At 40.2% G+C, this 24,782-nt stretch overlaps 1 protein-coding gene across 8 annotated transcripts in view; it reads left to right on the plus strand.

Moving 5' to 3' along the window:
• CCDC126 (coiled-coil domain containing 126) overlaps nt 1–24,782 on the plus strand; it is a 105,436-nt gene that overhangs the window by 2,636 nt on the left and 78,018 nt on the right. For 2 of the 8 annotated variants that reach the window (XM_049093713.1, XM_025464378.3), the window contains exon 1: nt 17,314–17,535. The exons of 2 other annotated variants lie outside the window; for them this stretch is intronic. The gene's annotated coding sequence lies outside the window, so the exon portion shown is untranslated. Of the gene's footprint in view, nt 1–17,036; nt 17,265–17,313; nt 17,536–24,782 lie in introns of those variants that run through there. 4 more of the 8 variants (XM_025464377.3, XM_025464374.3, XM_025464375.3 and 1 more) reach the window with 4 other exon arrangements.

A 24,782-nucleotide genomic window follows, 5' to 3' on the forward strand; every position in this document is an offset into this window, starting at 1 on the left:
TTTCATGGTAAAAACTTTTTTCTTTAAATATATCCACCACACCCTTATCACATCTAATAAAATTAATTCCTCAATATCATCAAATGTCTAGTCCTCATTCAAATCTTGCTGTCTCAGAATAGTTTTCTTGAATCAAGATCATGAAGTACTTATTTATGTCTCTTAAAACTCTTTTGTTTATTTAATTTTTTAAAGAGTTTATTTAAGAGAGAGAACCGGTGCCTGTGCATGTGCATGGGGGGAGGGGCAGAGGCAGAGCCCAAGGCAGTTGCCTAACCCACTGAGCCACCCAGGCACTGCCAAGTTTTTTTTTTAACAATATATTGCAAGACTGAGGCGCCTGGGTGGCTCAGGGGTTGAGCGTCTACCTTGGCTCAGGGCATGATCCCAGGGTCCTAGGATGGAGTCCTACCTCTTGCTCCCCACGAGGAGCCTGCTTCTCCCTTTGCCTGTGTCTCTGCCTCTCTCTCTCTCTCTGTGTCTCTCATGAATAAATAAAAATAAAATCTTAAAATAAAAACCCAATATATTGCAAGAAACTACTTTTCTTATGTCATGTTAAACTGCTAACAAAAGCACTTTCCACAACTTTACAATAAACATCTCAGAGACAGTATTTTGAAAGATAATTATTTGAATAGACAAGTTCTATTTTTTCTCCTTGTTTTGAAATCATTTCAAGCTCATTTTAAAAAATTATAAAAATAGTTCAAACGATTATCTTCATCCAGCTTCCCCAAGTGTTAATGTCTTATAAAACCTCAGTACAATTGTCAAAACCAGGAAATTGACATAGTATTGACAAATCTGCAGTCTTTATTCAATTTCATCACTAATATCCCCTTTCTGGGCTAGGATATAATCCAGTATTACGCACTGCATTTAATTGTCCTCGCCCTTTCTTCAGAATAGTTCCTTAGTCTTTGTCTTTCATCTTCAGTCTTTGTCTTTTATGACCTCCACACTTTTGTAGAGTACTAGCACTAGCCAGCTTTTTGTAGACCTACTTCAATTTGGGTTTCTCTGATGTGTCTCCTGATTAAATTCAGGTTGTGTGTTTTGGCAAGAGTATCACAAAAGTGGTGTTGTATTCTACTCGATGCATAATATCTACAGGAACCTGATGTCAATGTTTATTACTGGTGAAATTAACCTCAATCACTATTTATCAAGTAGTGTTTGCTGGATTTCTCCAGTGTAAAATTGCTTTCTTTGTCTTTGTAATAAAAGAGTATCTTGTGGGGCAATTCTTTGAGACTATGTAAATATCCTGCTTCTCATAATACCTTCTTGCTTCCAGGAATTATTACCACAGAATTTGCCAAGTGGTGGTTTTCTATAACCATCATTCCTTCTACATTTATTTTTTTATTTTTATTTTTATTTTTTTTTAAGATTCTATTCATTTATTCATGAGACACACAGAGAGAGAGAGAGAGAGAGAGAGAGAGAGAGAGAGGCAGAGACACAGGCAGAGGGAGAAGGCTCCATGCAGGAAGCCTGATGTGGGACTTGATTCCGGGTCTCCAGGATCAGGCCCTGGGCTGAAGGCAGGTGCCAAACTGCTGAGTCACCCAGGCATCCCCTCCTTCTACATTTATTAATTGGTATTCTACTCTAAGGAAAAGCTTTCTCTCTTCTCTTTCTTTCATTCGCTCAATTTATTTATTCAGTTATTTATTTCTATCAGTATGAGCTCATAGATATTTATTTTATTCTATGTGTTATAATCTATTGCTATTATTTTTTTGCTCAAGTTGTCTCAGATTGGGCCATAAAGAATCTCTAAGTAATTCTCTATGAATTAGTTTGAATCTATTTTTTAAAATATTTTATTTTTAAGTAATCTCTACACCCAACGTGAGGCTTGAAGCCACCATCCTGAGATCAAGAGTCACATGTTGTACTGACTGAACCAGCCAAGTGCCTCTGAATCTTTTTATTATTTTATTGCCTTTGGATTTTGAATCATAGTTAGAAAACATTTCTCTACATTGAGGTTAAAGAGGAGTTCATTCATGTTTTCTTCTAATCATTGTATAGTTTTGTATTTTACATTTAGATTCTTGATCCACTTGGAGTTTATTCTTACGTATATTATGGAGTATGGATCTAATTTTACCTTTTACTAAATGGCTACCCATTTGTCAAAGTACTATTTATAAAAAAAAAAAAAAAAAGTCTTTGCCCCAGTTAAGTAAGATACCACTTTTATCATATACTAAATTTCCTTATGCACTTGAATCTGTTTTTGGGTTTTTTATGGTATTCCCCTGGTCTGTTCATGCTCCAGTACCATATTGTCTTTTTCTTAAAATATTTTATTTATTTACTCATGAGAGAGAAAGGGAGAGAGGCAGAAACATAGGCAGAGGGAGAAGCAGGCTCCCTGTGCAGAGCCTGATGTGGGACTTGATCCCAGGACCCTGAAATCATGCCTTGAGCCGAAGGCAAGCACTCAACCACTAAGCCACCCAGGCATCCCACCTATACTGTTTTAATTGTAAAGGCTTTTTAGTTTTAATATTTGATAGGGCAAATCCTCTTTCTATATATTGGTTTTTTTTTTTTTTTTTTTTTAAGATTTATTTGCTGAGGCTCCTGGGTGACTCAGTTGGCTGTCTAACTCTTGATTTCCTTTTTTTTTTTTTTTTAAGATTTTGTTTATTTATTCATGAGAGACATACACACACACACACACACACACAGAGAGAGAGAGAGAGAGAGAGAGAGAGAGAGAGAGGCAGAGACACAGGCAGAGGGAGAAGCAGGCTCCTCACAGGGAGCCCAGTGCGGGACTCGATCCCAGATCCCGGGATCAGACCCTGAGCCGAAGGCAGACACTCAAACTCTGAGCCACCCAGGCGCCCCTGAATCTTGATTTCAGCTCAGGTCATGATCTCAGGGTCCTGGGATCAAGCCCCTTGATCTATAAGGGCTCTGTGCTCAGTGAAGAGTCAGCTTGTCCTTCTCCCTCTGCTTCTCCTCTCACTTGCATGCTCCCTCTCTCTATTTTAGAGGGAGAGAGGGAGAGAGAGTGCACATAATGCAGGAGTGGGAGGGGGAGGGTGGGAGAGAATCTCAAGCAGGTGCTCTAGCAGAGTGTAGACCTCCATGCAGGGCTTTATCCCATGACCCCAAGATCATGACCAGATCTGAAACCAAGAGTTGGATGCTTAACCAACTGAGCTACTCAAGTCCTTTCTGTATATTGTTAAGTAAGGCTCATTACTTAATAGCCACAATCCACTTAATGGGAAAAATAGTACCATTTCATTATGGACTTCCTAACAAAGGAAAAGAACTATCTTCTTAATTCTCTCCTCATTATCATCATCATCATAACATTTCTATGATCATGATGCCATCTGTACTATTTATACCCCCTATTATGAATCATTTTATATACATTTTCTCATTTAATAAAGCATCAATATCCAGGCAGATCTTGGGAGATGTTGAAAATACGGTAAAGTGTCTTTCCTTTCCCCAAGCTCAACTTCTCACTCCTGACACAGGAGGTGGTTTTGGTTATTTGAGGCTAACTTCCCTGTTCGTCTATGTTAGTGAAAGTTTAGTAGGACCGTTCATGATCAGAGATATTAGAAATAGATGGTATCTCCAGTCTTCTCATTTCAAATGCAGAAATGAAAGCTCAGGGAGAAGTCATTTACACCAATAGATAGTTTAGAAGAAAAATCTAATCCACTGTCTTGATTTTACAGAGGTGGAATTTGAGTGACCCACCCAAGATCATGTAGTAATTAAAACAGCTTTGGGTCCTCACCTTGCATCAGGCACTGTGTTAAGTATCCTACATAGTTTACCTTATTTCCATGACAACCTAATAAAAAGTTAAAAATATTGTTGCCTCTATTGCATGGGTAGGAATACTGAGGCTGAAAGTTGGTAGAGTAGATCGTCCAAGATGAGTCAGACAGCTGGCACAATGCAGAGTTGGGATTTAAAATTGGCCATGGGGCAGCCCTGGTGGCTTAATGGTTTAGTGCAGCCTTCAGCCCAGGGCCTGATCCTGGAGACCTGGGATCAAGTCCCATGTCGGGCTCCCTGTGTGGAGTCTGCTTGTGTCTCTGTCTCATGAATAAATAGATAAGGTGTTTTTAAAAAAAATAAAAATAAATTAGCCATGTTTTAGTGTGTCTGGCTGGATCAGTCAGAAGAACATGTGACTCTTGATCTTGTGGTCATGAGTTTGAGCTCCACATTGAGGGTAGAGTTTACTTAAAATCAATAATAAAAAATAAATAAAATTGGGTGGATTTATACTCCTAAATGTTAGGCTCCAGTGCTCCCAGCATGCCTCTAGCACCTCAGATACAGAGTTCAGGTGAGTAGACCCAAGATTTATATTAATCATTCAATCATTAATTAATTAATCATTCAAATCCTACTTGTTTATCAGGAATGGAAGTGTTGAAATTGTACACTCATTCATAAAAGTAAAGTAAAAGCAAATATACAAAAGAGTTTATACAAATGATTTGACAGTGCAGCAAGATGGTCCAAAGAAGTCATTATTTTGCAGTGATAGTTTTTTTTTTAATTTGAGTGTTTGCTTTAAACATGCATACAAAAAAGACTGTTATGCATAAGTGTTTTAATGAAATTGAAATATCCTGATATTGTGTGACTTTCAATATACATCTCTTAAAAAATGACTTTTCTTATATAACTGGGGCACCTGGGTGGCTCAGTGGTTGAATGTCTGCCTTTGGCTCAGGTCTAATCCTTGGGCTCTGGGATTGAGTCCCGAATTGCGCTCCCTGCATAGAGCCTGCTTCTCCCTCTGCCTATGTCTCTGCCTCTCTCTCTCTCTGTGTCTCTTATGAATAAATTGAAATCTTAAAAAAAATAACTGCAACAACCTACAATACCATTATCACACCAAAAATTTTACAATAATTCTCTGGTACTATCTAATACTCAGTCCATATTCAGATTTCCACTACTGTCCCTAAACTTTCAAATTTTTTTGTTGAAATCTGAATCTAATCAAGCATCATGATTGCTTTTGCTGGTTTTGCCTCTTAAATCTTTTTTTTTTTTTAAGATTTTATTTATTTATTCATAAGAGACACACAGAGAGAGGCAGAGACATAGGCAGTGGGAGAAGCAGGCTCCATGCAGGGAGCCCGATATGGGACTTGATCCCGGGTCTCCAGGATCACGCCATGGGCTGAAGGCAGGTGCTAAACCTCTGAGCCACCTAGGCTGCCCTTAAATCCCTTTTAATCTAGAAAATTCCTAGTTTTCTCTTTCCCTTCTGCCTTCTCCCCTTTCTTTTTTAAAGACTTATTTATTTGAGAGAGCGTGTACTCACAAGTGAGCAAGCACAGGGGAAGAGCAGAGGGAGAGGGAGAGAAAGAATCCCAAGCAGAGGAACACCAGGGTGGCTCAGCGGCCTTCCGCCCAGGGTGTGATCCTGCAGTCCCGGGATTGAGTCCCACATTAGGCTCCCTGAATGGAGTCTGCTTCTCCCTCTGCCTGTGTCTCTGCCTCTCTCTCTGTGTCTCTCATGAATAAATAAATACAATCTTTAAAAAAAAAAAAAAAAAGAATCCCAAGAAGACTCTATCTTAAGCTTGGAGCTCTACACAGGGCTTGATCTCACGACCATGAGATCATAACCAGAGCCAAAATCAATAGTTGATTGTTTAACCAACTAAACCACCCAGCACCCCTCTCCCCTGTTTCTTCTTTTTTTTCTTCTTCTTTCCCCTTTTCTTTCATTCTTTATTTCCCTTTCTTCTTTATTTTTAAGTGACATTTGCTTGTTGGAGAGACCTGGCAACAGAGGTGTATTATGTCCCTCTTCCTAGATATTTGATTATTTCCTCATAATGTCATTTCACTTGCTCCTCTATTCTCTATGTTTCCTATATTTTAAGGGCTTGTTAGATTCAAGTTAAATATTTTTGGCAAGAATACTTCATGGGTGATGCTGTACAGTATATATCAGAAGCTACATGATGTCAGGTGATCATACTGGCAGTGATGCCAAGACAAATCACTGGGTCAAGGTTGCAATAGACAGGTCCCTTCCCTGCTAAGCTACATTCTACCAACAAGCAATCAGGGAATGGTATTTCCACACCATGTGAATATGCAATTTCCTACCAACTCTTCATTTAGTATGTCATTACCTATTGAAAATCTCTGTTGGAATCAATCATTCTATTCAAAATGGTGATTTACCACCTCTGTCTTATCTCTATATTCACCAACTGGCAATCTTCTGTCAAAACAATAGATATTTTGGAAGACCTTTCTTAATCACCCAAAAATTGATGACTCTGAAATATGGTTCCTATTAGAAAGGATAAATGTTTAATTCTTTCCCTTTAATGTCAATTTCAAAGTAAGGTGTTGGTATGATAGTTACCTCTAAAGGTGGCATAGAAGTTTTTCTTTTTTTTTTTTTTTTAGAAGTTTTTCAATGATAGATCTGAAAGGGATTCCCACTTACAGTGTTTTTCCACTTACATACATCATATCACCTAGAGCACTCATAGCAGGTGACTGCCACATTCACCTATAATCTGTAACTTTAATACTTTAAAGTAAAAGAGAGATCAATATCAAATAAAAAATAGATAAATTAGACTTCATCAAAATTTAAAACTTTTGTGTGTCAAAGGACACTATCAACAAAGTGAAAAAACATGTAATAGAAAGTATTTGCAGATTACATCTTTGATAAGAGTCTAATATCTACAATATATAAATAACTCTTACATTTCAACAACAGAAAAACCCAAACAACTCTATTTGAAAATGGGCAAAGGAGGCATGCCTGGGTGGCTCAGCAGTTGAGCATCTGCCTTTGGCTCAGGGCGTGATCCTGGTATCAAGTCCCACATCAGGCTCCCTACATGGAGGCTGCTTCTCCCTTGGTCTCTGCCTTTCTCTCTCTCTGTGTGTCTCTCATGAATAAATGAATAAAATCTTAAAAAAAGAAAATGGGCAAGGACTTGAATATATCTTTCTCCAAAGTAAATATACAAATAACCAATATGCACATGAAGAGAGGTCTAACATCATGAGTCATTAGGGAAATGCAAATCAGAACCACAATGAGATTCCACTTCACACCTACTGGAATGGCTATGATGATAATTTTAAAAAACTGGACAATAATAATCGTTGATGACTGTGGAAAAATAGGACATTGAAACTCTTATACATTGCCGATGGTAATATAAAATAGTCAGCTGATGTGAAAAACAGTTTGGCAATTCAAAAAGTTAAACACAGAGTTGCTATATGATTCAGCAATTCCACTTCTAGGTGTACACCCAAGAGAACTGAAAACATGTTTGTATAAAAACTTGTACACATACGTTTATGGCAGCACTGTTCCTAATAGTTAAAAGGTGGAGACAACCTAAATGTCCATCAGCTGATAAGAAAACAAAATATGGTATATCCCTACAATAGAATATTATTTAGCCACACAAAAAAAGAAATATTGGGGGCATCTGGGTGGTTCAGTTGGTTAAGTGCACAACTCTTGATCTCAGCTCAGGTCTTTATCTCAGGGTCATGAGTTTAAACCCTGTGTTGGAAAAAAAAATAAATAAATAAACCCTGTGTTGGGCTCCACACTGGGTGTGGAGCCTACCTAAGAAAAAAAGAAAGAAAGAAAAGAAATACTGATAGATGCTAAAATATGGATGAAACTTAAAAACATGGTAAATGAAAGAAGCCAGACACAAATGGCCACATATTGTATGATTCTATTCATGTGAAATGTCATGTGTAGGCAAATCAATAGAAATAGAAAGTAGATAAGTAATCATTCAGGAGATGAGGAGGGGAGGAATAGGGACTAACTGCTAATAGGTACGGGGTTTCTTTTGGGGGTGATGGAAATGGTCTGAAATTAGATAGTGGAAATGGTTGTTGCACAACATACTGAATATACAAAAACCCATTGAAGTGTACACTTTAAAATAGTGAATTTTGGGACTCCTGAGTGGTTCAATCAATTAAGCATCTGCCTTCAACTCAGGTCATGATCCTGCCAGGGTCATGCTCCCAGCTAAGTGGGGAGCCTGCTTCTCCCTCTTCGTCTGCTGCTCCCTCTGCTTGTGCTTGCTTTCTCTCTCTCTCTGTAGTCAAGTGGATGGGTAAAATCTTTTTAAAAAATAGGGAATTTTATATTTTATATCTCAAATTTAAGCATGCTATAAGTAAAAATGGAAAAATCAACAAAGAGAAAAAAGGCATCTAAATAATTTACCTGGGGGCACCTGTGTGGCTCAGTCAGTTAAGTGTCTGCCTTTAATTTAGGTCATGATCGGAGTTCTGGAATAGAGCCCCACATTGAATCAGGCTCCCTGATTAGCAGGGAGTCTGCTTCTCCCTTCCTCCTTTGCCCCCCTCCACCTGCCTCATCTCTCTTTCTCTCACTCTCTCTCAAAAAAATAAATTAATAAATAAATTTATTTATTTTATTTATTATAATAAATTATTTTATTTATTATAAATAAAAATAAATTAAAAATAAATAAAATCTTTAAAAACAAACAAACAATCTACCTAGAATATAAAACCATTATATTGACTCTTGCTTTATTTTTTAATTTTTTTAAAAAGATTTTATTTATTTATTCATGAGAGAGATATATAGAGAGAGGCAGAGACACAGGCAGAGGGAGAAGCAGGCTCCCTGCAGGGAGCCTAATGCAGGACTCCATCCCAGGACCCCTGGATCATGCCCTGAGACAGAAGTAGATGCTCAACCACTGAGCCACCCAGGCGTCCCAACTCTTACTTGCTTTAATTCCAAAATGATGCCAAACAAAATTGCCCCAATGAAGCAATGTGAATCCATGATGGTGATGATTTTTTTTTCTTTCCAATTTATTGCAGCAGTAAAAAAGAGTCAGATGTTATGTTCAAGTAATAGAAGGACCCTATAGAAAAATTATGGTGCAAAAAATTTTTTTAAAAAGAAAAATTATGATGCTGTATGATGCATTAAATATAATTAATTATACAAACTGATAATGCAGTTATATATATATTAGTGACATGCAATGTTATATTAGGTTCAGGGAAAGTATAAGAAGTTTTATGTAATGTAACAATATCATTTATAGTTGAATATGATGTTTTGCATTTGTCTAAGAATATTAACATATAACGTATTAAAAAGATCTATTTAGGATCCATATTAGCTTGTATACACACAGAGTATTTGAAAGGATATAAACAGAACTGGTATTACTCCCTTCACCTAAGCCTTTCAGTTCTCCTCCCTGCAGATAAGGAATATTTTTTACTACAAACTTTTCAGTACTTTCTGAATTTTGAATCACGTAACTATCTTGATTACTCAAAAAATATCTTAAATCACCGACATTACTTATACAAGATCATTGATTAAACTTAAGTCCAATTTGTGGATTCTTTTCCAGCTTTCAGAACTTCCCGTGATTACATTCTTTTTTTTTTTTTCCGTGATTACATTCTTAAATATGTCAACCTCGTTGTACCATGGAATTTTGTTACTGTCAATCGGACCTGCACTGATAGCCAAGTCTGTTAGCTTTTTGTCCCTGTCACATGGGAGCATCAGTCCAACCTTCATAGGGTGATGATAATATCAGGGAGAACAACTTCAGAAGCAGAGAGACACCTTTGCAGAAAACAGAGAATATTCATTGCATCTATAAACACCTCAATAGGACTGACCTTGATCTGTTTGTTGTTATAGTGATATAATTTGGGTGGTGTACAGAAGAACTTTCAGCTTAAATTTATCTCCACCTTTTCCACCATGCCTTCTAGGGCTCATGGTTAGTCATCTGCAAAACCCTCTATGTTCTAAATCTCTGAGTATTTCCTTTATCTTCTTGTGCTAGCCCATTGGTTGTCAATGGGAGTAATTTGCCCTGCTCCTAAGAGGGCATTTTGCAAGCTTTGGAATATTTTTGATTGTCACAATTGAAGATGGTGCTACCAGCAATTATTGGACAGGAGCCAGGGATGCTGCTAAAGATCTTACAATGCCCAGGGCAGTCCCCACTTTAAAGAATTCTTGGGCTTGGAGCACCTGGATGGCACAGTCAGTTGTGTCTGCCTTGGCTCTGGTCATGATCCTGGGGTCCTGGGATAGAGCCCCACATCAGGCTCCCTGCTCAGTGGGGAGACGGCTTCTCCTTCTGCCCCTCCCTCCACTCATGCTCTCTCTCTCTCAAATAATAAATAAAATCTTAAACAAACAAAAAAACCAAAAAAAAAAAAAAAAGAAGAAAGAAAGAAAGAAAGAAAGAAAGAAAGAAAGAAAGAAAGAAAGAAAGAAAGAAAGAAAGAAAGAAAGAATTCTCAGGCCTCAAACCTCAGTAGTGCTAGGTTGAGAAACACTGATTCTGCCCTGAAGGAACTGCTTTTTCTGGAGCCTTCTCAAATTGTGTCAGTGTTGTCTTGTATGGGAACTTGGAGATGGGGCAGGCTTCTTTCCTCCTTATCACTGCTTCAAAACTATTCTCCCTCCCTGAATTATTTTCTAGAAAAGTTTAGTTTTGAATTCCAGATCAGACCTTATCACTCACTGCCTCTCCCTACTGCATTTGCCTACTTAGCTCCGTTTCTGTCCTTCTCTTCAACACTACACCAGTCTTAAATCTGGGTGCTCTCCCTCTCCATGTAGATGCACTTTCCAACATCCTGGTCCCTTCCTGCAAGGCTCTTGCTCTCCCCCTCCTAGTCACTCACTCACTTATTATGGAGATTGGCCTTGACTCCAATTGCAACCCCTCCATCATCTCAATTCAAGCAGTCCATCTGATTGATTGATGGATTTGGATGAGAACACTTAAGTTCTCTCAGCAAATTTCAGTTATACAATATAGTGTTATCAATGATAGTTACCATGTTCTACATTAGATCCTTAGATCTTACTCATAACTAAAAGTTTGTACCCTTTAACTAACCTCTCCCTTTTTTCCCCATCCCTCAGCTCTGGCAACCACTATTCTACTCTGTTTCTCTAAGTTCACCTTTTTTTTTTTTTAAAGTTTCCATAAATATGATACTGTGTAATACGTCTTTCTTTGGCTTATTTCACTTAGCATGATACCTTTGAATTTCACCCATGTTGTCACAAATGGCAAGTTTCCTTCTTTCTCAAGGCTGCATAATATTCTATTATGTATTTATATATATATCACATTTTCTTTATCCATTCATATGTCAATGGAGACTTAGGTTGTTTCCATATCTTGACTATTGTGAATAGTGCTGCAGTGGACGTGAGGTATATACCAAGAAGTGGGATTGTTGGATCATACAGTAGTTCTAATTTTAATTTTTTGAGGAACCTTCCTACTGTTTTCCGTAGTGGCTATACCAGTTTATATTCCCACCAACAGTGTACAAGTGTTTCCATTTTTCCTCATCCTTGCCAGCATATGTTATTTTTGACCTTTTTTGGTAATAGACATCCTAACACATATGAGGTAATATCTCATTGTGGTTTTGATTTGCATAAGCTATGCATCCTTTATGATTAGTAATGTTGAGCATCTTTTCATGTACCTGTTGGCCATTTGTATTTCTTTTCAGAAAAATGTCTATTCAGGTCCTTTGCCCCTTTTAAAATTGGGTTATTTGGTTTTTTTTTTTTCATGAAATCCTTGTATATTTTAGACATTAACTTCTTATCTATCTGGTAAGAGATAATTGCAACATGGTTTGCAATTTTTCTTCCATTCCATAGGGTGTCTTTTCGTCTGGTTGATGGTTTCCTTTACTGTGCAGAACTTTGTTATGATTTTGTTAAATCAACATTTGTTAAGTAGAGCCCTGTGGTGCATATGGCTCAATAAAAGACCACAAGAGAAATTGAGATATAGAAGCTTATAATAACTCACAGTCCTGGTGAGATATGTACCATGATGCTTCACAAAGCCACATGGGGAGGTCAAGGCAGGGTATAGGCCAAGAGAATTACAGGACCTGGAGCACATGCCCTTATTAGGGTCTGAGGATGGAGTGCTTCCTGGGCTGAGGCTGGATTTAAACAAAAAACAGTAGAGTTTTGGTAAACTCTATGGGAGGGGGGTGGTCTCATCTAAGGTGTGCACAAGGGGTAGGCCCTGGGAGATTGGAGAAACTTTATCACAAAGGCTATTGGAAGAGTCACATTGGGAATTTACATTTACTTGTGTTCCTGAGAGACAGGATATGTTTGTCATCTGGGAGATCTACCTGCATGATGGGCTGGCATCAGTTTATTTTATTTTATTTTACTTTATTTTTTTATTTTTTAGCATCAGTTTAAAGTCCCCACAGGTCAGTTAGCCAAACAAAATGGATGCCAAGGCCGCAATGCTGTGGAGTAGCTTAGCTAAACTCTCAGCAATCCATCTTGTGATGCTTCAACATCAGGAATAACAATCACTTGTGTGGCAGATATGTTCAAAGAATAGCTACTGTTTTCTGAAGCCATCGTAAAGCATATTTAACCAAGGCAATAATGATGAAGCCTATGATTAATTAACATGCTACTGTTTGAAATCCAGTTCTTATTTATCCTCCCAGGTCGATGGTGAAAGCCATGAGAACAAACCAGGGAACTTGAGGAGTGTGGGAATTTGTTGAAATATTTTGGATATATGATGAGTGATATGTAAATCTTGACACATCTTCTAGAGGTTGGTCTGTACCTGTCCTGAGTTGTTAATGTACATGCAGCAAGAAGTTCCCTGTAAAGAACAGATTCCACACCATTCAGCCAATAGGAAATCTAATGCCAGTTGATTATTCATCACCATTTTGTAGTAGTGAGCATTATTGCTGCGTCAGACTCAGTATGCAGACTCAGCGTCTGCATGTGGTTAGTTAGGGTAGCTGATAATTGTTGAGTGGTTTTTAATATTTTATCTTAATTTGGCTAGGGTGGAAGTATTGTTCCTATGTCTGTCAAACAGTGGTAATAGCCAGTCCCAGCAGGATAGGGATAAGAATGGCTTTCTTGGTACACTAGCAGGACATCTCTAGTGGAGAGGTGCCAGGAGTATAAAAGGTAGCTGGAATATTAGAGGTAACAATATTACAGTAATAAGGGTCATCTCTGTAGACTGCTTGTAGCCTTGGCAGAGCCAAGTGAACTTGCTCCTGGCCTCTTGAATTGGGTACACAGTAGAATTTGAGTTTGAATGGGACATTATTTATTATTAAGGGGCTCTGAGTATATAGGGTGAGGTCCAACATTTTCTGTTTCAATGTAGTTGGTAGCCTTTATAAAGTACCACTGTAGGGAGTTAATTATTTTGATGCTTATCCACATGCCCTGTTTGGGGTCTAGATTAGGGGTTTTATTTAGCCTTAATGAGGTTCATGGTGTTTGAGAGGGTGGGGATTAGGACAAGGGCCTGATCACTAGGAAGAACAGTGGTATAGATAGTGAAATGGGGCTGTAGGTCTGACCCTGAATGGTAACAGATCTAATATAATTTTTAGAAAAGATTTTATGTATTTATTTATTTTGGAGAGAGTGTGTGTGCACATGCATGCATGCAAGATGGGTGGAGGAGGGAGTGAAGGCCACGGAAGAGGGAGAGGAAGAGGGAAAGAATCCCAAGTGAACTCTGTGCTGAGCACAGAGCTCAATACAGGGTTCGATCTCAACCTCGAGGTCATAACCTGAGTCGAAACCAAGAATCAGACACTCAACCAGCTGAGCCATCTGGGGACCCCCAGATCCAATATCATTTTACTTGTAAGGCCTGGGTTGCTGTGTTGGAAGTTTCTATGAATGTAATCATGTCAGATCTGGCTCACTTGTTGTGGTGTGGGGCAAGGTTGTTGCGTACAACAGGGAAGAGCTTTTGGATAAGATGAGTAGAGGAGTGTAGGTAGCAAATTCAGGTGTTGAGAAGATGTTGGTGATTGTGGTGGGAATAATGAGAGTAGTAGGGTTTGTCATAGAGGCAGAGGGTAGAAAATAAAAGCTGTAATCTAGTACATTGAGCGGTGAACACAGCAGCAGGAGGTCCCTAACCATGGAATCTAAGCAAGTCATGTTAGAGATGTTGTAACCAAGTGTTTTTGGCTAGTGCTGTTTAGAATGTTTGGCCTGATGTGAAGTGATGTCCGGTGTTGCCAGGGGCACTTACAGTTTTGCAAGCATTTTGATAGATGCAAAATTCATGAGGCAAGTAGTTAGCTATTTCAGAAAAGTAGAACTCTGGGATTCTCGATGTTAATCAACTGGAGGTATTTTTGCAACTTGGTCTTGAGGCTAATAGTCATCACAGTCACTTCTTTCTTGGTATGGAGGCAATCTGGGAGGGGAATGTCCCCATGTCCAGCAAGGCTGGAATGCTTTGTCTTCCTCATCTGTCTCTTGGGTTGTGGCATTGTCATCTGAAGTACAGTCGTCTCCAGCAGTGAGCTCTCACTCAGTCTGGGGCCATGTCATCTGAGATATTTGTGTGCTTGGGATGGCAGAGACCAGCCCGGGGAAGGATGGCCTTCCCAGGTGAGATCCATGAAGGGTATGAGTGGCTGGCTGGTGTTAAATTCCAAGTGTATATAATAAGAAAAGGACTCTTGGGACGCCTGGGTGGCTCAGTGGTTGAGCATCTGCTTTTGGCTCAGGGCATGATCCCGGGGTCTGGGGATCGAGTCCCACATCGGGCTCCCTGCATGGAGCCTTCTTCTCCCTCTCCCTATGCCTCTGCCTCTCTATCTGTGTTTCTCATGAATAAACAAACAAATAAATAAATATTTTTTTTTAAAAAAGGACTCTTATTTTGGGGCACCTGGATGGCTCAGTCAGAAGAGCATGTGACTCTTGATCTTGGGGTTGTAAGTTTAAGCCCCATGTTGGGCGTAGAGGTTACTTAATAATTAAAATTTTAGGGGCAGCTGGTGGCTCAGTCGGTTAAACATCTGCCTTTGGCTCAGGTCATGATCCCTGGGTCCTGGAATTGAGCCCCTCCCTGCTTAGTGAGGAGCCTGCTTCTCCCTCTCTTGCACTCTCTCTAATAAATAAACAAAATCTGTAAAAAAAAAAAACTTTAGGGGTACCTGGCTGGTTCAGTCAGTAGAATATGCAGCTCTTGATCTCTGGGTACTGAGTTCAAGGCCCACGTTGAGTGTAGAAATCACTTAAATAAATAAACTTTAGGGCGGCCCCAGTGGCTCAGTGGTTTAGCGCTGCCTTCAGCCCAGAGCGTGATCCTGGAGACCAGGGATCAAGTCCCACATCGGGCTCCCTGCATGGAACCTGCTTCTCCCTCTGCCTGTGTCTGTGCCTCTCTCTGTGTGTCTCTCATGAATAAATAAATAAAATCTTTAAAAAAAATAAATAGATAAACTTTAAACATTTAAAAAATAATTCCTAGTGTATATGCTAGAGGCTTGACTCAGGATGGAACTACAAGTATGCACTCTGCTATTAGGTGAGAAGATCTGAGGGAACTCCATCAGGTCATTAAGGATGTACCTGCAAGGAGCATGCAATGTCCATGACCAAGATTTGTGGAGACTCCATCCACAATGTATATAGATAATGGGCATATTAATACATTAATTGTAGGGAGATTTTGTGGATAGCAGTTTTACAATCTAGAGACTAGCCCATTACAACTATTGGAAATTCATCAGGGCACAAATCTGCCATCCAGATGAGTCTAATTTGGCTACATTCTGCCTGGGAAATAATTTGAGACATAGGATAAGGAGGGAGTAACCATTTAAGTATCACTTTCATTGGCACCATTTAGTGTAGATGGAGGTGAGCTTTGGGTCAGGATCAGGGCTCCACAACATGCTGGCTAAAGCCTTTCTAACAGGGCCCACACAGTCATTCTGTGGTGCAGTCGTACACTTGGCTGATAATGTTCCAGCACATCTGAAACAGGGTTAGGTCCTGGGGTCTACTAGCAACCCTCTTATCAAGGCTGTGCATAATACCAGTAACAGCCACAACAGAGAACATTTGCATTTGACTAGCTTGTTGGGCTTTCTTCCATTGAACAATCTGAATACTGACCAAAAGAGGAGTGTACTTGCTTTGGAACAAGAGACCATTAACCTCTTTCTCTAAGGTGGGATAGGGGCCTTGTCTCAGTCTATTGATAAGGGTTATAGATCCCAGAATTTCTGTTTGGATTTCATTTCCTAATGTGACTGGCATCCACCAGGCAGAAGGCCTCTTTTCCTTTCTCTGAGATCTACACTGTTCTGCTAGTGGGTCCTAGAGCTATAACTTCAATCTTCTATAAAATTTTTTTTTAAAGATTTCATTTATTTATTCATAAGAGGCAGAGAGAGAGAGAGAGAGAGAGAGAGAGAGGCAGAGACATAGGCAGAGGGAAAAGCAAGCTCCATGCAGGGAGCCTGATGTAGGACTTGATCCCAGGACCCCAGGACACACCCTGAGCCGAAGGCAGACACTCAACCGCTGAGCCACCCAGGCATCCCTGTTTGTTTATTTTTAGAGTAGGCTCCATGCCCAACATGGGGCTTGAACTTGCAATCTTGGGATTGAGAGTTGCACGCTCTACTGACTGAGCCAACCAGACTGGGCCAATGATATTTATATAATCGCGATTGCTAAGCAATTTGGTAGAGGTTTGTCTCCTTGGGCTCTATATATTATAAGAGCGTGAGTTTGCACCATCTGCCCTTGGTCAGGTTGCTAGCATATGTAAGATGATGAGATGGTGGAAAAGTCAACACAGTAAAGGGAGCATTCTCCTGGTGAGCAGATGAGTGATGTCCTCTCTGAAATGAAAGGGGTAGAGGTTCCCTGGAAATGCTATCAGGGGAGTCCTTGGAGGAGACTGATGATTGATGTGGGAAATTTGGAGACATGAGGTCTGAGAATTAAGCAGTTTAAGAGCCTGGAATAAAATTACTATCCAATTGGGGACCCCTTACTGTTTAAAAAGCTTAGAAAGCAAGTCTTTGAGCAGGTCACTGTGCCTGTCTCTCTATAAGTCTAGCCTCTTGGGACCAGTAAGCTAGGTTGAAATTCCACAAGATTCTATGTTCTAAAGCCTGTGACCAAACAACTTGGGAGGAGAAATGGGTTCCTTGATCTAAATCTATGATGTCTGGTGAGCTGAAGGAGATGAGCGTATATCTGGTTAAGAAAGAGTGATATGCTGAAAAGTGGTTAGCAGCAGTCTAGTGAAGGTATCAATTATGGTTGTTATGTACTTACCAACTTCAGCAGAGGGTGGCAGCAGCTTGAAAAAAATCAATTTGCTGTTGTGAATAAGGTCTGTTACCCTAGGAAGTACATGTTTTCCAGAGTCTTGTAGAGTTTTCTTTAGGACCAAAGAGGGGCGGTTATTTACCATCACTTTAGCTAGAACCAGGGTGAGGGGGACGCAATGACAGTAGGCCTAATAAGGGAGTGCCATCACTTCCCCTATGGCCTGAGAGGATATGGCCCATCCTGCTAGTGGATATGACATCTCTGGAGGAATAGTTGTGTCTGGAACTGTGTTCAATATTTTGGGAAGTGGCCCACACAGAGCCTTGGAACAGGTGTGTAATTTGGATAAGGCAGCTACAATGTTATTATAATGTATTTCTGGTGTTTGCTGGCATGTGTATAGAGACATGATCAAGCATGATTGGCATATGTGAGTTGGCTCTCTTTCCAAGTAGAGATAACTCAGATAGGCTTTCCCTGAATCATGAAATTATTCCTTTGTTACTGTCCAGACCAGACTGTGGGCCTATTGGCTACTGTTCAGGAGTCAGTAAAAATGTGTGCCCTTGGGAGTCTCATTTTCATGGCCCATTGTAAAGTCAGGCACACGGTCACTAGCTCTGCCAGTTGGGTTGAGCCAGGAGAGCTCCCCTGGACTAGGGATATGCAGCTTAGCTTGATGATATGCTCCAGCCTCCAAGCAGGTTGCATAGCATAGCATAGCAGGTCCATCCAAACTATTAGAGGGGCCCGCAGTGAAGGTGCTTCTCGCTGCACCTCAATATCAGTGGACAAGGGGCCAAGCATGGGGGAAGCCACATCCTTCTGTATTTTGGAAGAACCCTTGATATCAGGGTTAGTCCTTTCCTAAAGGTATGAGTTCCCATTTAACAGTGTGGCCTCAGTGGCCCTGCTGAGTCTCTTTTACATTGAAACCCTAAACCAAGGTAAGATGGGAACTTGGTGTGTGAAGCTGGAAGCCTGTTAATATCTTTTTCTCTAAAAGGGTCCAGTAAGCTACCAACTTGTGGTGCTTAAGTGTCATATACGACTGCTATTTGGGGCAGATGTTTGGTCCAGAACCCCATGGACAGCCAGGTAGAGCTATGCTTCATCCAGAGACTCCATGGTAATGAAACATCACCAGTGATTCAATTCAGAAGTCTGAACCTCAAGGGACTAAAGCAGGGCCTGATGCATATCTTGTTGGGCCAGCCATGATGCAGTTTATTGAGGTACTCCTCAATAGGAAAAAGCTGATTTAGTGGCACCTGGGTAGCTCAGGTGGTTAAGTGTTTGACTTCAGCTCAAGTCATGATCTCAGGGTCCTGGGATCAAGCCCCATGTTGGGCTTTGTGTTAGTGGAGAGTCTGGCTATCCCTTTCCTGCCCCCCTGTGTCTCCCCATAGTCTCTTCCCCCTGCCCCTCCTGTGCTGCTCATGTACTTTCTCTCTCTCTCAAATAAATAAATAAATAAATAAATAAATAAATAAATAAAATCTTTAAGAAAAGAAAAAAGAAGAAAAGAAAGCTGATTTTCATGTAATGGCATAAATAGGCCTAAGTAATATGGTTAAGTGTGGAACATGTAGTCCAAAGATGAAAAGACATCATATGTGCTGTGCGTGCCATAGTGTAGTGGGAGGCTTAATGGTGAGGAGTTGATATTTTATATTTTATAGCAAGAGGAATTTTGTAGCTCTCACCTGACCAACCATGTCAAGAAACTGAATAGAAGTGGCCAGTCCTTGGATCTTATGTGGAGCAAGGGTCCATCCTCTTTGCTGTGGATGTTGGCTTACTAGGTGTAAGTCTTCCTGATGACATCCTCAGAGGACCTCCACAGTAGAATGTCATCTATATGATGTTGAAGGCAGCAGTGGATTAGTTTGAGTGAATTTAGATCTTGTTTGCATAGGGTATGTGTGATGGCAGGGCTATTTAGTTAATTCCTGGGAAGCTCAGTAAAGGTATACCGGGTACCCTCAAAACTGAAAGAAAATTGAAGTGTGGGTCTTCTGTTATTAGGACCAGGTAAAACATGTCTGACTAAATCTTGGACAGCAAAGTAGGGGCCCTGGGTTCTTTGGATGTCATCTATCATCTTTATAATATTGGGAATGGGAGCTATAGTGGCCGGAATCTGTGCTTTTATTTTATTTTTTAAAAGGTTTTATTTATTTATTTGAGAGAGAGTCTCTTTTGTCTAATGTAAGTATAGCTACTGCTGCTTTCTTTTAGTTTTCATTTGCATGGAATATATTTTTCCATCCTGTTGATTTTGGTCTATGTGTGCCCTTTAAGTTGAAGCGTGTCTCTTGTAGATAGTATGTAGTTGAGTTTTGTTTTTTTTATTCATTCAGCCATTCTATGTCTTTTGATTGGAGAATTTATTCCATTTACATTTAAAGTAATCATGGATAATATGCACTTGCAAACTGCACTATTGCCATTTTGTTAATTGTTTTCCAGATGCTTTATAGTCTCCTTGTTCCTTTCTTCCTCTCTCATTCTCTTCCTTTGTGATTTGATGATTTTTTTTCTATTAAAATTTTCAGTTCAGTCATTGCATTCTTCAGCTTTGTGATTTCCTTTTGGTATCTTTTTTTAAAAAAAAAAAATTTTTTTTTAAGGGGCGCCTGGGTGACTTAAAAATCCACTTTTGGTTAAGCAACTGCCTTCAGCTCAGATCATGATCCCAGAGTCCTGAGATTTAGCCCTATATCAGGCTCCCTGCTCAGTGGGGAGTCTGCTTCTCCCTCTGCCCCTTACCTCACTTGTGCTCTCTCTCTGGCTCTCTCTCTCTCTCAAATAAATAATAAAATATTTTAAAATTGTATTAATTTGAGAGAGAGAGAGCGTGGGGAGAGGAGCAGAGAAGGGTGGAGAGGAATAAGCAGACTCCACTTTGAGTGTGGTATCTAACACAGGGCTTGATCTTATGACTCCAAGACCACAACCCTAGCCAAAACCAAGAGTTAGACACTTAACTCACTGAGCCACTCAGGTGCCCTTATTTGGTACTTTTTAATATTTTCTATCTCTTTATTGAAATTCTTTGTTGGTTTATGCATTGTTCTGACCTATGACTGTTATTTTTTAAAAAGACTTATTTATTTATTTATCAGAGAGAGAGAATGGTGGGGGTTGGGGCAGAGGGAGAGAGAATCCTAAGCAGGCTCCACACCAAGTGCAGAGCCCAACTCAGGCCTTGATTTCATGACCCTGAGATCATGACCTGAGCTGAAATCAGGAGTCAGATGCTTAACTGGCTGAGCCACCCAGGCACCCTACTATGACTGTTACTTTGAACTCTCTGTTGGGTTCTCTCACTTGTCTCCATTTCATTACAATTTATTTCTAGGGATTTATTTTTTTAAAAGATTTTATTTATTTATTCATGAGAGACCCCCACACACACAGAGGCACAGACACAGGCAGAGGGAGAAGCAGGCTCCATTCCATGCAGGGGGCCTGAGGTGGGACTTGATCCCGGGTCTCCAGGACCACACCCTGGGCTGAAGGCAGCAGTAAACCATTGTGCCACCTGGGCTGCCCGGGATTTATCTTTTTTTTTTTAATATTTTATTTATTTATTCATGAGAGACACACGCACAGAGAGAGAGACATAGGCAGAGGGAGAAGCAGGCTCCCTGTGGGGAGTCTGATATAGGATTCGATCCCAGGACCCTGGGATCATGACCTGAGCCAAAGGAAGATGCTCAACCGCTGAGCCACCTTGGCATCCCTATCTTTTTCTTTTGTTTGGAACATATTTCCCTCTTCATTTTCCTTGACTCTCTGTGTTGGTTTCTGTACATTATATGAGATAGCCGCATCTCCCATCTGAGAGGCATGACTTCTGCAGGAGATAAACCTTGCCAATCAGCCTGACCTGAGCTCCTAGTTGCCTCTCAAAACTGTGATGATCCAAACTACCATTTTTCTTCTTAATGGCTCCCAGTAACTTAAGGTGTGCCAAGACCTGACAGTGTCCCAAAAGGAAGGATCACAGTTAGCACCTAGATGAAGGCTTATTAGAAGCTGGACTCTCAGGCAGTAGCTATGAATGTTGGGAGTTAAACCTCTTTTGGAGAGAAACTGGGAGAAAAAACTGGCATTTTTATCTGTTCCCTCTATGCTGAGCCCAGATGTAGGGCTCAGGGGTGGGGGCAGGGAAAGTTCACCAATGCCTATTTAAAAACTACTTCTTTGTTTGCTGTGAATACAAGCCCCCTTGACTATCAAAGCAAGGTGATTGGGGGGCCCATCCCTTAGGTAGAAGCTTTACAAGTTGGGACACTAGATATGTGATCCAAAACCTTTGATCCTCAGAGAGAAGCTGGTTCTCCTGAGTGAGGACTGATCTTAATGAAATGGAGTTGGGGATTCTCTCTTGATTGTGTGGTACTGTACCAGAGGTGAAGTTTATGGAAAGAGTGTATCTCATTTGCCTGATGTGTAAAAATCACTCAGCTAATTTCTTGATTTCCCTCAGAGGGAATTGCTCCACATATAGCTATATATCTGATGCAACCATGGGAAAAAGAAAGTTCAGGAGCCTCTTATGTCACCATCTTGGTCCCTCCCTCCTCTTTCCTTTTTCTTTATTTTCAAAACTTATCCCTCTTCAACTCATTTGCTTCCTTTATCACTAGGAAAACAAGATAATTTCTTTTTTTTTTTAATTTTTTTTTTTATTTATTTATGATAGTCACACACAGAGAGAGAGAGAGAGAGGCAGAGACACAGGCAGAGGGAGAAGCAGGCTCCATGCACCGGGAGCCCGACGTGGGATTCGATCCCGGGTTTCCAGGATCGCGCCCTGGGCCAAAGGCAGGCGCCAAACCGCTGCGCCACCCAGGGATCCCGAAAACAAGATAATTTCTATAAGCTCCCACTACCTTATCTACTCACCTAACAGCAAGCTCTACCAACTACTGTTTCTTCCCTTCCATTATTATGAATGAATCATCCATGCTCTTATGCAGGGTCAACTGATTCAGCAGTGGGTGCTGAAGCTTGCTCATACAGGCTTGCAAGGACTGAATGTTAACATTGTAGGAATAGGGATCCCTGGGTGGCTCAGCGGTTTGGCGCCTGCCTTTGTCCCAGGGCGCAATCCTGGAGTCCCGGGATCGAGTCCCGCGTCGGGCTCCCGGCATGGAGCCTGCTTCTCCCTCTGCCTGTGTCTCTGCCTCTCTCTCTCTTTCTCTGTCTATCATAAATAAATAAATAAATAAATAAAATCTTAAAAAAAAACATTGTAGGAATATTGTGAGCTGGTTATTAAACCACCAATAGTTGAGAATTAGCCACAACAGGAGTATTTATATTATAGAAATCAGCAAATGCTACAAATTGGTGCTTTTCCTCATGTTAACATGTGGTTAACCTGTACTCCTTGGCTGTTCATATAATGTAACTTAAGTTATACACACACAATTATGTTGATGAGATCCATCCATGTTAATATGTTCATTCATTTTTACTGTCCTGCCCACACCCCAAGAACATGAGCTCCATTTTCATCAATTATATTCTCTGGTATATTCCTAGGCTTGGAGCAATACCCAGCACAAAGCAGGCTCAATGCATATTTATTTGATGCAACAAATGGGGGTGTGTCTGCAGTTCTACCTCTGCCACCTCTCTGAGTTAATATGTTTATAAGTTATTTGGGATTTTAGTAATCTTTTTGTTATTTCTTAAAGTAAAATCTATGCCCAACATGGGCTCGAACTCAACTCAGAGATCAAGAGTTGCATGCCCAGGCCAGCCAGGCATCCCAGAATTTAGATCTTAATATGTTTACTCACTTGGGTTTTCATTTTGCATGTCCTTTACAACCAGAAGAGGACAAGCTTGGAGGGAAGAATAGGTAAGAGATGGCCAATCATAAGTGTGGGGATCCTCTCTGATGTGGGAATTCAGATGAGCTAGGGCAGCCTTCAGGGTGGTAGGACGGTAGACTGCTTTGGGGATTCAATGCCACCAGGTGGCAGTATGAGCATGCTAGAAAGCCAAGGGTAGGGCTCCAGGCCACATGGGTCCCTGAATGCAGGTAGGCGTCTCAAAGATACACATTTCCTTCTTTTTTTTTTTTTCTTTCTTCCCTTTGGCCAACTCATCTTTTATTAATATTAGTCTTCTGCAGCTTTATATAAGTTGTTGTTTTATATGTCCCCTTACATTTGACAAAACTAAATTTAAAATACCGGAGCACAAGAAACCAGATTAAAAAACATTTTTAAAAAAGTTTTAATTAATTTATTCATTTTCCAACTAATCTGTACAACCAACATGGGGCTTGAACTTACAACCCCGAGATCAAGAGTTGTATGCTTGTCCGACTGAGCCAGCCAGGTGCCCCCTTCCAGTTTTTTTATTGAGATAAAATTCACATAACCTAAAAATTACCATTTAAACTGCATGATTGAGTGAGTTTTAGTATAACTACAATGTTCTACAACCATTATTACTATTTTTTGAAGAATATTTTATTTATTTATTTATTTATTTATTTATTTATTTATTTATTTATTTATTTAAAAAAGAGAGAGGGCACCAGCAGAGGGGCAGCACTGAGAGGGAGAGGGAGAAACAGGCTCCCCACTGAGCAGGGATATCTATGCAAGGGCTCCATCCCAGGACCCTGGGATCATGACTTGAGCTGAAGGCAGGCACTTAACCAACTGAGCCACCCAGATGCTCCCATTAATACTTTTTTTTAAAAGAAATTTTATTTATTCATTCATGAGACACAGAGAGAAAGAGAGAGAGACAGAGACAGAGACAGAGACACAGGCAGAGGGAGAAGCAGGCTCCACACAGGGACCCTGATGCGAGACTCGATCCCGGGACCCCAGGAGCACGCCCTGGGCCGAAGGCAGGCGCCAAACCGCCGAGCCACCCAGGGATCCCCCATTATTACTGTTAATTCCAGAGTATTTTATTACTTCAAAAAGAAATCCTGTACCAATTATGTAGTCACTCCTTACCTTCCTTCCCTCCATCCTCTAATAACCATTAATCTATTTTCTGTCTCTCTAGACTTGCCTATGCTGGGCATGTCATATAAATAGAATTATACAATATGTAGCACTTTAAAAAAAAAGTTAAATAGGCTCCACTCCCAACATGGAGTTTGAATGCACAACCCTGAGATCAAGGGTTGCATGCTCTACTGATTGAGCCAACCAGGCACCCTTGTAGCACATATTTTTTAATGGCAAGATTTATCTATGGTGTCAAAATAAGGCTATGTTCCATCTAAAATATCAGAGTTTATACAGGATAGGAAAAGCATACAGTTTTGAAATAATAAGTAACTCTAATTTGCCTTAATATTTTATAATAGAGTTTTAGTGCCTACCCAAATTGAATTTGCCTGACTTCTTGGGCAGGAACACACTTTAATTCTTTTGATTACAGTGAGATAGAGACTAAAGGATAGAAACAACAAAGACTGATTAATGGTTCATGTCCCCTTAATTTCTTAGCAAATAAAAAGCAAAGCACCTGCTCCTGGCTGGCTCAGTCTGTTAAGCATCTAAGGTCATGATCTCAGGGTTCTGGG

This window comes from Canis lupus, chromosome 14, assembly GCF_003254725.2.
Source record: "Canis lupus dingo isolate Sandy chromosome 14, ASM325472v2, whole genome shotgun sequence".
NCBI lineage: Eukaryota > Metazoa > Chordata > Mammalia > Carnivora > Canidae > Canis > Canis lupus.